Source organism: Phyllostomus hastatus, unplaced genomic scaffold, assembly GCF_019186645.2.
Source record: "Phyllostomus hastatus isolate PE091 unplaced genomic scaffold, TTU_PhHast_1.1 phas_contig_17, whole genome shotgun sequence".
NCBI lineage: Eukaryota > Metazoa > Chordata > Mammalia > Chiroptera > Phyllostomidae > Phyllostomus > Phyllostomus hastatus.
This window is the reverse complement of record NW_025333664.1, coordinates 31,648,941-31,663,518: the sequence shown is the minus strand read 5'-3', so window position 1 is coordinate 31,663,518 and position 14,578 is coordinate 31,648,941. Positions and strand designations below refer to the sequence as shown.

Here is a 14,578-nt window from a genome sequence, read left to right as displayed (position 1 = left end):
ATTGTACCTCTCCCATTGCAGAAGACCTATTGGTCAGCAGAAGTCTTTTTCACTTGTAGTGTGTGTGCGTTCCAAAAGGAGACCTCTGCTCTCAGTGAACCCTATGAGCCCATCGGTAGCCCCTACATTTTCTCCTTCTATTCATTGCCCCTATGGTGCCTGCTATTTGTGTTCCCATTTTTCACAAAACTTCAAACTCTCTCACAGGCTTGTTGCGTGGGTCACCAGCCAGCAGTGACCACGGAACGCTGCAGGTGGCTCAACGATAAACACGCGAGAAAATACACATACACAGAGACAAACTAGTTTCTGTGGGGAAGTAGGGATGAAGTGGCCACCCTCCCTAGTGGGGAGTGCACCGATTTACAGTCCATACCTGCTTTTATTGGGCTCATTCTGCATAATAATTCAGGTAAAGTACAGAAGTCATTAGGGGGAAGTAAGGAATCATAGAAAACAAAGAACTCTGCCAGTCTATTGAGTCGGGGTCAAAGAGCTGTAAGACTGAGGAACAAACTAACTTCCTCCTAAGACCCTTCTCATTCAACTGAGAGCATTCTAAACAAAGAAGGTTTCACAGTAATTTACATGTTCTTTCTTAGGCCTGATCACCCCGGGGAATCCGCACTTCTCAGCACAGAGCTGCACCACCCTGTCATTGTTTCAGGCTTAGGTGGAGCAAGGGAACTAAGGCAACTGAGAGACAAGGAGGTTTTTTCCCAGACGCTGAGAACTCAGGCTATGTCAAAGCCGAGGAGCAAGGGTCCATCACCCCCTTTTGCTGCAGCCCCCCAAGTCCTTCCTTTGGGGGGCCTCCCAAAGTGATCATGCCTTTCTTAGGTCGTTCCCCCCGTGGGGAATCTTACCCATCTTTGGCTAACCGACCAAGCTTTTTGGGGTTCAGTCATGCATAAAGCAACAGAAGCAGCATTCCTGCCAGGAAGATAAGCTTTTGTCTCCTTGCTGGCTTACGGTTCCAAGGGCGTTCCCTTGGCCTTAGCCTAGGCGGGGGTTTCAGCTTCTGATACCAGTCAGGGCAGTTCCCAACACAGGCTCTCTTGCACTGCTGTCCTGCTCTTACTCTCAAGTTCTGCATTTCACTGAGAGTTTGTAGAATTTTTTAAGGCAAGTGGTATGTGTTCTACTTCACTAATTCTTTCATTCACAAATATATACTTAACACCCACCCCTGGCCAGACACTGTTCTTAGCCCTGGGAATTCACAGAGAGTTTCACAAATGTCCTGTCTTAGGCTAGACTGCCCCAGAAGCAAACTTGGGACATGGATTCATGTGCAAGTCATATACTTGGGAGGTGGTATCAGGAATCACAGTAGGGGAGTAAGGAAGTGGGACAACAAAGTATGGAGTCAGTAAGGGGTGTGTTTTTCAGTAAGTTAAATACTGTGGAGAATTGGAGCTTGATCCTGTTGCGGAACCTGGGAAACAGTGCAGACCACATTTCTCAGAGTTGTCCCACTCAAGGGGTAAAAGAGTGGAGTGTTATACTCTTACTAGCTCCCATCAGGGCTGCTCACAAGAAGGTCATGTTAATTCCTGGGCCCCTCTACAAAAATGGGTTCCAGCAGATAGAGAAAGCTCTCAGGCAAATAATTATATGTGATAAAAGGTGGGCCAGTATCAACGGAAATGTTGAGTTAAAGGGGTATATTAGTTTCCTGGGGCTACCGTAATAAAGTACCACAATGTAGATGGCTTAGAACAACAGAAATTTATTGTCTTAAAGTTCTGGAGTCTTGAAGTCTGAAATCAAGTTGTTGGTAACACCATGCTCTCTCCAAAACCTGTAGGGAAATCCTTCTTTGATCCTTCTAGCTCCTGGTGGCTTGCTGGCAATCACTGGCATTTTTTGGAATGTAGAAGCCTCACTCTAATCTTCTGATGACACATGTCTTTCTCCCCGTGTTCTCACTTTGTCTTTCCTCTGTGCATGTCTATCCCTGTGTCCAAATTTCCCCTTTTTATAAGAACACCATTATATTGAATTAGAGCCCACCCTAATGACTTCATTTTTACTTCATCATCTTGGTAAGGACCCTATTTCCAAATAAGGATACACTCTAAAATACTAGAGGTTAGGACTTCATGATATGTTTTTTTGGGAGACACAATTCAACTCATAACAGAGGATAAAAGTGGGATGCTAGCAGCATCTGTTGTAATCTCTGATTTGCCTATAGTCTAGCAGGGAAAAACCAATAATATAAAGAAATAAAAGCAATGGATAGTATATATGGTGGTCATAGGTGCAAGGGGAAAAATAAAGAAGGGAAGTAGGGTATTTCTTTGTAGTCCCCAAAAGCATTTCTACACACAAAGTCAGGGTCAATAAATGTTTGTGAACATAATGACTAAATGTATAGCTAAAGAGTACATCACTATCCACATTATTATTTGCTGGATATTTAATATCCATCAGTGATGGTTCAATTAGTGTTCTGGGTTTCTGTGGAGCATTTGTCTCTTGTTCTTTTAACATATTTGTTTATTTATTCACTAATGACTTTTAACAGTTACATGTATTGCAAGTTGAGATCAGTGAAGTGATCAATTAGAAGTAAATTGTAATTCCTCTGAAGAATGATTTTGAGGAAGAAAAGTTAACATTTCGATATATATGTATACATAAGGTACCCTCCCAAAAAGCAATTTTTAAAAACAGCCTAAAAATGGAATGTCAACACAGAAATAGTCCCTGGTTTACTTAAGGTAGACACAGTGATTCCCCTTTCTATCATGGGGCTCTTAGTTGGTGCTTTTAGGATTGTTTTTTCAATCCATAATATCTCTTTAGTAACTCAGAAATGGACATTTTAATCAATGGAAGTATAATTATATGAAATGCACTGGCTTTGTTTCAGTGGTAGAAATTATAGCAATAAAAACTTTCTACCTCTGGGTATTGTGGGGAGAAAAATGGCATTAATTCTAAACACTGGGTAATCATTGAGAAGTGTTGTCAGAAAAAAGATGACAGAAAAATAACCTTGCTTATCTTCTTTGTTTCTTGAATAATTACCAGTTATTTTTTCAAAAAGGAACATGTCAGTGCTATAATCCCTTTCTATTATTAATTGGAAGAGAGACTGTTTTAATACGATATGACAGTCCCTTACCTAAACAACTGTTAACAATTTCTTCGCTCTACATTATTAGGTTAAGTCACCAGTTGTAGCTGTTGATGCCTGAGCGTCCTCTCTCAACTCTTTCAAATCTTGCTGCTTGGGTTCTGTACCCCAAGACCCATGGGATTCCACTCAATACTGCTGTTAAATTCACAGGAGTTTTTTTGTGTGTGTGTTTTTTCTGAGTGCTACGAAGCACAGTTTGAATGCCAGGGCTTTCAATTAAACCTTCTAGGTTTTGTGCTGGTGTTAAATAGGCCACCACTGGGGTTGGTTGCTTCTGATAAATGTAGAACTAAGGGAAGCTGTGGGGGTGTAAAGAAAGATGATCTTTTTAACCAATTTAATGGATAAAAAAGATTGAGCAAACTCCTATTTCTCTTGCTTGAGTTAGAATAGAAACATTGTAAATGATACTCTTAAACCACTGAATCTATCCACTGACAAAGGAAAAAGAAACAAATAGGATCTTTAATTGTGTTAGTTATTATATACATATAATATGTGAGTACATATATGAAAACAGGTAAGTCAAGCAATCCAGTCTTCAGAGATGATTTTATACTTAACAAAATTTCAGAGTCAAGTCACTTAAATGATTGTACTTTCTCCCTTTTCCTTCTAGCATTCCCTCTGGAGCAGCTATGAAGGGCCAAGTCAGCTTCCTCTAATTGTCATGCTCACTTAAAAACCTGGAGGAGAGCAGCAAAGCTCAGGGTGCCACCCATATCCCCTGGCCCTCATCATCCTCTGTGTGCTGATTGTAGGCATCCATGCCTTTCTTTCTGAGTGCTTTCTCTGGCAATGGAAAGAGAGCTCAGCTTATAAAAATGCAGGTGAGGGTCCTGGAAAGTCACTGTCCTCAGTGCACCCTTTTTGGGTGCAGTCCTCAGTCTTCTCTCTTCATATGACATGATTCTCAGTGAGGTGTGTTCTACATTCTTCCCCTGATGTCTTCAGCTGTATGGAGTTCCAGTTGTTCACAATGATAACCTGCCTATAATGCACCCAGTTTGGCATTCAGTCCTTCCCTTGTCTTCCCAATCACTCCCTTATTAACTTTTTTCCTGGCATCAGCACCACTCACCAACAAAACAACAAAAAAAACTACTACTGGTTCCTATATACTGGTATTATCATCACTACACAAGTTTTGGTGTTTTGAATATAAAGGAGGTCTTTGGCTTCTATAATTGAACTTTTTTTATTTCCTCAAAGTAATATTCGTAGCCAGTCCAGATTTTTCCTGGAAACATTTTAATATTGCTTAAAAAAAAAGAAAACAGATCAGATTGGTTATGTCAGCATTGTTCTGTCTTCTAATCCCAGATGGTCTTCCCATGCTCTCTTTTTTATAGGACTAAGTAAACCACTTGCTTCACAGCCCAGAAGTTAAGTAGCCCAGGTCATACAGGATTTGAGTTAAGGCTGTCCTGCCCAAAATTTCCTTCCCAGCTGATGCAGACACCAGCACGCAGTGTCTGCATCATTATGGATGAAATGAGACATTCACACAGACTACCGAGTCCAGTGGAGGAAAAGGGACAGTGTGGCTTTTCTCTCAAGGGGAGCAAAAGCCTTGGCCTTTGCTGTGACCGGTCTTTATTGGGTTTCTCTGCACATTACATGATAGTCATCATTTACTATGCACAGGTTCGCTTTAGGTGGTTACCTTTTACAGAAAACAAAAGAGCTAATGCTGCTAATCACATCACAGAAGAGGGATATTTGCAAATGAAAAGAGAAAAGTAGTTGAACCAGTTACACTCATCCTTGGAAGGCTTAGCATGGATTTTAGGAAGTTACTTTGCAGTAAATGTCCTCAATTCAGGGTGAGGGAGTTTTTTTTAGCAAGAGCAAGACTCAAAGTGGCCTAGCCACATTGCAGGTCTGATTCCCCACGGGAGAACTTATCCATGGGCGTGGGTCCTGTGCATCTCCTAGTGCGAGCTAGACCCATGCCATGCAGAACAACCTCCTACACCCAGCCCCTAAAACACACAGTCACCTAACAAGTTAGGGTTTTAGGTAGCCCAGTGGCAATTGGTTTGGTTGGAGGTTAGGTTCTTCTTGTCTCTTAAGCAGCACAGGGAAAAAGGAAAACCAGTGCCAGGGTCCAGGATGTTGCCCAAGCATCAAGCATGAATTTCCTATGGGCAAAATGGGTGAGTCCATTACTTTGTGTAGTTAGTAATCTTTCTGCAAAAAGATCACACCTCTGCAAAGTTACACCTTGGTAATTTAAGGAAGGAGTGTCCATAGAGTCTCCCAAATCTTAGAGGTGAAGGTAGCATGTCTTCCAAAAATTCAGTAAGCTATCTGTGGTCTAAAATATTCAAGTATTGACATACATACTCTGGTTAAAAGAATGCATGAATAATTATTAAACAATTGGTTTATGAACTGTGGAAACATAATGGTTTTCTGTTTACCCTCACAGAAATAATTGTTGAGCTCCTACTATGTACATAGTTTGAAAACTGGTCCTTCCACCATGCATTATGGGGCCTCAACAAAGCTCAGAAATGGGGATATATACTGCATCCTGGAGAATGGTTTGTCCCCTTCCACTGTAAGTTTTCTTGCCCTATGAAATTTGTGGAAGTGATTGTCATACTCAACTAAAACAAGCTTGCTGAACTAATAGGGAAACTAAGTTCTTATCCAAATGCAGCTCAGTTTTCATTCTCCTTTTATGACCACTGTCCCTAACATTGCCCAAGAACATCCCCAAATGATTCTTGATGACTAGCTATCATATATAAGAAGAGGTAAGATAACCCTTTATAGAAATGCTTTAACAATAGAACTATGACTTATAGGTCCTACAAAATCCAAATATTAGGTTGTTTCTTCCTCCTACCAAGTTATCAGTGGCCACCAAGGCCATGTAGATGGAATTGTCAAGGGTTAAAGATAGGCACTTACATAAGCCATTTCTCTTCATTTGTCCTATCAGGACAAATTAAGGAGTGGTTTATATGGAATAAAAAGGTAAAAAACTAAGTGCTCATGGCCAGTACCAGAGAAGCATGTTCCCTTTGACAGTTAAGGCCTTGTGGTAGGTAGAAGTTTCATATCATCAGGGAGGAAATAATGTAGAAACAGAACCCTCATATAGCATATATCTTACATACCTCTATAGGTATCTGAAATATAAAGTTAAGTAATAACAGATTTGGTTCTTGTGCCTTGTGATTCAAAGTGTGCAATGAGCCATATTAGAGTCAGCTGGCTCTCTTCCCACATCTACTGAATCATAATCTGAATTTTAACAAGATGTCCTATGTACCCTAAAGTTTGAAAAGCATTGCCCTAGCAGGGCTGTCCAACCCATGGCCTATGGCCACATGCAACCTAGGATGGCTATGAATGTGGCCCAACACAAAATCATAAATTCACTTAAAACTTTCTTTTTGCTTATCAGTTTTCATTATTGTTTGTGTGTTTAATGTGTGACCCAAGACTACTCTTATTCTTTCAGTGTGGCCCAGAGACACAAAAAGGTTGGACACCCCTGCCTAGAGTCTAAGCCTGTGCTGTCCAACACAGTAGCCAGCAGTTACCTGTGGCTATTAGCATTTGAATAGTGTGTAGTCTAAATAGAAGTTCAGTATGTAGCTGTTTCTCATATTCCACCCAGAGTTTTGGGTTTTAATCAGTAGGAGAGACAAGCTGTATAGTAAGCTTATTTTTCTTGGATAGCCAAGATATATAATTACAAATTTTCTAGTAACCACATTACATATTGAAGTAATAATATTCTGAATATATTGAGACCTCTAAAAAGTAACAATAGCAAATGGATTGTGGTTTGATGTCAGAATCTGAGTAATATGGGGTAGAGCTATATTTATATTTTCTTTGTTCAACTTGGCCTTCCATCTTGACCTGAAGAAGGGCCAAATCTCATAATTGCATGGCAAGCACTGAAAGCAAAATCTTAAGGGGGAATTCTGCCTTTTTGACTAAAGAACTAGTAATAGGGACCTCTGCATGCTGGAGATTGTTGGTGGAATCCTTCCATCTTCTTTTTTCACTTCTCTCCCACCCTGCCCAGAGCCTGCTGACTGAGCCATAAGTATGTAGTGGTGATATAAGGACCTAAAACCTTGGGAGACACATTGTCTCCTTATCAGAAGAACCAGAAAAAGATATTCCTGGTGTTCAATGATTGTGCACCGTACATGTTATTTTTCTCTTTTCTTTTACCACTTAATGTCAATTTAGCCTAAATTCAAGAACTTTAAAACATTGTGAGGTGGGGGACTAAATATCTAAGAAGGCTCTACCTTTCTGGTGAGGTGAATGAGGAAAAGGAGCCTCTGGGAACTGGAGAAATCCCAGGAGGACAGGGGTGAAAAAGTTGATCTTTAAATATTCGATATGTAATGACAACTCTTGAAATCATCCCTGAGTTGGTTATGTGTGGAATATCTCTGCCAAAGCATTGAAAAGGATTTGAGGACTGAAGTACAATATAAAAAAACCCAAAACAGATAAATTCAAAATAAGCAGTTCTCAGATGCATAATAAACTATGGGAAAAAATGCAAGAGAAAATGATACCAGCTAGAGAAAAGCAACACCTAACATAATGTGGTGAATAATTATTTTTTTTATTTGACACCCAAAGCAAAGGCAAAAAAAGTAAAAATATCCAAGTGGACTGTGTCAACCTAAAAAGCTTCTGTACAGCAAAGGAAACAATCAACACAATGAAAAGGCTACATGCCAAATGGGAGAAAATGTTTGCAAATCATATATCTGATAAGGGGTTAATATCCAATATATATAAAGAACTTATGTAATTCATTAGCAAAAAAATTCTGATACAAATCTGAACAGACTTTTTTTCTGAAGAAGACATAAAGATTGCTCACAGGTACATGAAAAAGTCCTCAACATCACTATTCTTAGAGAAATGCAAATCAAAACCACAATGAGATATCACCCCACACCTGTTTGAATGGCTATTATCAAAAAGGTGAGAATTTAAATTGGTATAGCCACTATGAAAAACAGTATAAAGATTTCTCATAAAATTAAAAATAGAACTACCATATGACCCAGCAATTCCACTTCTGGGTATTTATCCAGAGAAAGTGGGAACACTAATTCAAAAAGATATATGCACTCAGATGTTCATTGTAGCATTTTTTAAAGATAGGAAAAGAACTTATGTGTCTATCAATGGATTCAATGGATGAATGAGTAAAGAAGTTGTGCTATATATATATATATATATATATATATATATATACACACACACACACACACACACATATATACATATATATATCTCACACATATACACACACACATATATATATACATACTAGGATATTATTTGGCCAGAAAAAAAGAGAGAAACCTTGCCATTTTTGACAACAGATGAGGGCATTATGCTAAGTAAAATAAGTCAGACAGAGAAAGATAAGTATTATATGATCTCACTTATATGTGGAATCTAAAAAAAAAAAAAGAAAAAAAACCCAAGGCCAAACTAAACAAGCAGAAAAAACTGAGCCCACACATATAAAGAATAGATTGGTGGTTGCCAATGGTAAGAGTGTAGGGGTAGGGGTAGAAGGTGAACAAAATGAGTGGAGGAGGTTAAAAGGTACACACTCCCAGTTATAAAAGAAATAAGACATAATGATTTAATGTATAACATGGAGGCTATAGTTAATAATACTGTATTTCATATCTGAAAGTTTCTAAGAGAGTATAGCTGAAAATTTCTCATCATAATAAAAAAAATCTGTACCTATGTATGGTAATAGGTGTTAACTAGACTTTTGTGGTGATCATTTTATATATATACAAATACCAAATCATTACATTTGTATATCTGAAACTAATATGTTACGTGTCAATTACATCTATTAAAATAAAAAAATACCATGACAAAAAGAGATACTACCTTTTGACCATGCAGACTGTATTCCAGGAAACAAGAGTGATATAACATTCAAAAGTCAGAATTCACCACATTAAAAAACAAAAAAACAAAAATCTTTGTGACTTTTAGTTAAGCAAAGAGTTCTCAGATACATCAACAAAAGCACAATCCATAAGAGAAAAAATTGATAAATACTTTTTCCAAACTGAAACTTTTGCTCTTTGGAAGACCTCATTAGAGAATAAGAATTTATAGACTAAGAGGAAATATTTGCAACATGAGTATCTCTCTCTCTATATATATATATATCTATATGTATATAGATATATATATAGATATACATATATCTATATATATATAGATATATACATATATATATGTACACACACATATACACAATATATGAAGAACATTAAAACACATTAATAAGATAATGAACAACCAAATAAAATATACAAAATATTTGAATAGACACTTCACTAAAAAAATATCCAAATGGCACATAAGCACATGAAAAGATGTAGAGCACTATTAGCCATTAAGGATATGCAAATTAAAACCAAAATAAGTACTACTCCATACCTACTAGAATGGCTGCAATAACCAAAAACAATACTAAGTGTTGATGAAGATGTTTCACAACTGGAACCAAGACATTGCTTGTAGGAATGCAAAATGGTGCAACTACTTTGGAAAACAGTCTAGAAGTTAACTATGCATTTACTCTTTGACCTCCCTTTCCCATCTCACAACTGGTGTTTACTGAAGAGAAATGAAAACCTATGTTCACATCTAAACTTTTATACAAATGTTTATAAGAAGATTCATTCATAATTTCCAAAATTGGACACAACTAAATAATCTTCAGCTGGTAAAAATATAAATGGCACACCCCTAAAAAAAAAGGTACATTATTGATACTTGCCACAGATGGATAAAAACTTTATTATGCTAATTTTAAAAAGCCAGATTCAACACTGGCTGGTGTAGCTCAGTGGACTGAGAATGGGCCTGGTAGCCAAATGGTTCCATTTCTATTCCCAGTCAGGACACATGCCTGGGTTGCAGGCCAGGTCCCCACTAGGAGCCATGTGAGAGACAACCACATATTGATGTTTCTCTCCCTCCCTTTCTCCCTCCTTTCCCTTCTGTCTAGAAATAAATAAATAAACAAAATCTTAAAAAAAAAAAGCCAGACTCAAAGAGCTACAACTATATGACTCCATGTATATGACATCTGGAAAAGACAGAAAGGATGATTTCACGCATTAGTGTTACAAAGAGGTTAGAGTTGGGGTACAACTCTATGAGTACAAAGGAGGAGAAAGAGGGGTTTGAAGGGAATGGAACTGTTTAATGTCTTGACAGTGATGTTGGTTACATGATTCTATACATTTGTGATAGGCTCAATAATAGATCTCAAAGATGTTCACTTTTGAATCCACAGAACCAATAAATATGTTAGGTTACATGGCCAAGGGGAGTTAATTTTGTGGATATAATCAGAGTCTCTAATTATTTGATCTTAAAATAGGGAGATTATACTGGATTATTCAGCTGGCTCACTATAGTCACAGTACCCTTAAATGAGAAGGGGGGAGATTGAAAGGAGGTCACAGTGAAGTGATTGGAGAAGGGCTCAGCTTCCCTTGGGTGGCTTTGTAGATGGAGCAAGTGGGTGAAAGCCAACAAATGTGGGAAGCTGCAAAGTGCAGGGAAAGGGACCCACCCAGAACCTTCAGATAGTAACACAGCCCTGTCAGCACCTTGATTTTAGCCCAATTTGAAATGTGTCAGACTTCTGAGTTATACAACTTTAAGATTTGTAGAATTTGTACATTTGGAAAACTGTAAAATTTGTGTTTCAACCACTAAATTTGTATACTTTGTTATGAGAACAATAAAAACAACAGAGAATTGATTTGCCAAAACATACAGAATTGCCTATCAAAAGAAGTGAACTTTACCTCACATAAGTTAAAAAATAAATTGAAATGATTTAGAGTTATATATGTGGTTCACAGTATATTTCTATTGAACAGCACTGGTCTTTTAGACCAGCTCAAAAGTAAGAAACACCTTTTTATCCTGAGTATTTAGCACAGGGGCTGATATAAAACATCATCACTATCAAACATTTTCTGGACTCATATGTAAATTAGGAAAGCTTACTGGCATTGTACCCTACTTCTCTTTTTAAGCTTATGCTCCAGCCCCCTAGAAACATGTGCCTATCCCAACAACCTCTCTGATGCATTCTCATCTTTTTCATTTATTCCCATTTTTTGTTAAAGCCAAGGAAGATGCATGTAGATTAATCCACGATCTGAAAATGAATGTGAACACTGGAACATCATTTTACAAACCAAAGTTTAGTACATATGGACAAATACCAGTGCACTTGGGGTAAAAAATATCTGAAATGAAGATAGTCACAGAAAATGAAAGATTTAAGTTATCTGCAAAGAGTATGTGAGCACCTTGGATGAAAGGTGCTCTAGATTCAAAATGTAATTACTTTATTTTCTGAGCTCAGACACTCAGTGTTACTGAGGGGGTTATTTTTGATCAAGTAATTTTCAGTGTTTTAAATTCTTTAGAAGATGCTTAAGCATTTCATATTTTTGGTTTTCAAAAGAACAGAAAAACTGTTTTACTCAGATAGCAACACTATATGTAAAAACAACATCTTTAATGTCTGGAATACAGAAAATCAGAAGGAACTATGCAGATTGTTAATTTCCAGGGCAAAAGTTGGGCCACATGTTTCAAGGAAATTCTTTGCTTTTTGGAAGATTTAAAAGCAAATAGTGTCCCTTAAAGAGGGACTATAGGTATCCTGAAAATTGCAGGTATAATTTATGTGTGTTTCTTCCTGGAAAGAAGGAACAAACCTTTTATAAGCATCATGAAGATGTAACAGCTACTACTTTAGAAGATGTGTAAAAGTCCACTGGGGGAGAAGAGTTATTTTGTAGATATTGCTCACATACTACTTTCTCAAAATGTGTTTTGTAGGACAATGGTCTAAAATATTCAAGAGGAAAAGGATTCCATGGTGAAATCATGAAAAACATATTCTACTAGATGTACCTTTGGAGATTCTTAATACACATCATTGTAATTTTTATATTACAAGTCTTGACCAAATTATTTGATAGTAAAAACTACCAGGTTCCAACTCTCCGTGTAGATACATTGTTGGTGCATTGTGTAGACACATCAAATCCAAAACAGTGTATTTCTTTGTTTTAAATCTTCCTTGAAATCTCATGCATTTAAAAAATTTACAACTGTTAATTCTTTTGATCCCTAGAAAGAAGACATCTACCAAAAAAGGCTCCTGTTGGCTAACTGAGGTCAAATTTAAAAATGGAGCCTAGCAGCCACTGCTACAGAGGGGTTTCTCGTGCACTTCAGAGAGAAGCCTGCACCACGCTGCCTGCTCCCTGCACTGAGCTAACTGCCTACCTGCACTGTATTTCTACTGTCTGAGCCAGCCTTTATAAAGAAGTTCCTGGAATTTTATTTTAACTGATAGGACTGATTGATTTTTCCTGTCTGATTAGAGCTGCACAGCTATAACCTATCTGCATATTCGCCAAACAATGTGGTTCCATTTTGACAATCAGGACAGTGCCTTTTGGACCAATCAAACTGTGAGGATTCAGAGCCCTCACTTGCATGAGGATCGACCAGGGGTGGGAACTTGTCTTTGTATAAGTCAGAGCCTCTCTTTCTCAGAGAGCACACTTTCCCTTTCTACTGAAGACTGAGGGCCGTGCTACCCTGGTTAGAGCTGAATCACCAGAGACATCTTGCCAGAGAGGGACAGAGCAGACCAGAGCAGACTAGAGCAGGCCAAAGCAGAGCAGGCAGAGAGGACCAGAGCACAGCTGTTAGCTGGAGAGGGGCCTTGCCCCAGGTCCTCCTCACAGCCTCACAGCTGAGCTGTTCCACAGCCATGCTGCTTCATAATTGAGTGGACACACCCTGAGTTGTTCTGCAACTCACAATTTAGCTGTTTGCATGGAATGAAGTTTTGTTCTTCACTGCACCCCAATTTGAGGGTTCCTTTTAATGTTGAATTGGCACCAATGACCATCAGCTGACATTCCTTAAAGAAAACTGTTTACTAAAAAGAAAGCTATTTGTACATGAACAAAGAATATTTTAGCCTATGAATGATTTTTGGCTAAATATTAGTCTATAATATCTATTAAAGGGAGCTTCTCACTTAGGAGGGAACTATGATTTTAATTCCAATTTTGAATAACAGAACATACATACTATATTGTTTCTTCTCTATATTTCCTAGGAATCTGGTAGAAAACTTACTAGTCTAAATTACTTACTAAATCCTGGGCAGTTTAAGGCACTTCATACATGATCTCATTTAATCCTCATCACATAATATAGTATTATAAGGTGTGAGATCCCAGGTTCAGAGAGATTAAGTAAATTCTTATTCAGCTTTATTGAGATACAGTGCATATATAACAAAATTATCCTAGTGAAAGCATACATACAATTCAGTGGTCTCTACTATATTCACAGAGTTGCACAAGTATCACCAGAACTGAGCCTTAGAACATCTTAACAACCCATACTCTTCTCTCTGTCCCTGTGGATTTGCTTAGTCTGGATATTTCATGTAAATAGAATCACACAATATGTGCTTTTTTGTGACTGGCTGCTTAGCACAATGTTTTTAAAGTTCAACAGTGTTGTGGCATGTGTGAGCACTTCATTAATCTTTGTAATTGAATAATATTACATTGCATAGATTGCCACATTTTATTTATCTATTCATCAGTTGATGAACATTTGGGTTGTTTCTACTCTGGCTATCATGAATAATACTACCATGAACAGTCATGTACACATCTCTAAGTGGACACTTGTGCTTAATACATTGGAGTATTTACCTAGGAGTGGAATTGTTGGATCATATTGGAACTCTGTGTTTGACTTTTAAGGCACCGCCAGATTGTTTTTCTTATCCTGAATACTCTCCATTGATCTCAAATCTGCCATTAAGCTCTTCTAGTGTATTTTTTTTTATTTCATTTACTTAATTTTTTAACTCCATAGTTTCTATTTTGGCTTCTTTTTATAATTCTCTTTATTGATATAATTTATTTGGAGAGACACCATTATCACACTTTAATTCTTTAGACATGATTTCCTTTAGTTCTTTGAAAATATTTATAATAGTTAACAGTTTTTATCTGCTAAGCCAACACCTGGACCATCTCAGAGACATTTTCTATTGGCTGTTTTCTCTTGTATAGGTAAGTTTTCTTTTGAAACAGGTTAGTAAGAAGGTAGGAAAATTCTTTGGCAAGTGGTATAGAGAAACTGAGGCAGATAGCTTAACACAGTGGCCGAGCAATTTACAGGCAGATACAAAAGGTAACATCCCTAGAGATAACATCCAGGCCTCAGTTGTGTTTCAGCTTCAGGCCCAGAAAAGCAGCAAAACCAGGTGGGCAAGGCCAGAAGCAATTGCAATGAATAAAGATGCCA

The 14,578-nt window shown here is 37.7% G+C and overlaps 1 long non-coding RNA gene across 1 annotated transcript in view; it reads left to right on the top strand.

Moving 5' to 3' along the window:
* LOC123815125 overlaps positions 1–13,138 on the top strand; it is a 72,160-nt gene extending 59,022 nt beyond the window's left edge. Inside the window, exons 3-4 of the long non-coding RNA XR_006785022.1 lie at positions 3,771–3,981; positions 12,366–13,138. This is a non-coding gene — a long non-coding RNA (uncharacterized LOC123815125). The remainder of the gene's footprint in view (positions 1–3,770; positions 3,982–12,365) is intronic.
* The last annotated feature ends 1,440 nt before the right edge of the window (positions 13,139–14,578 follow it).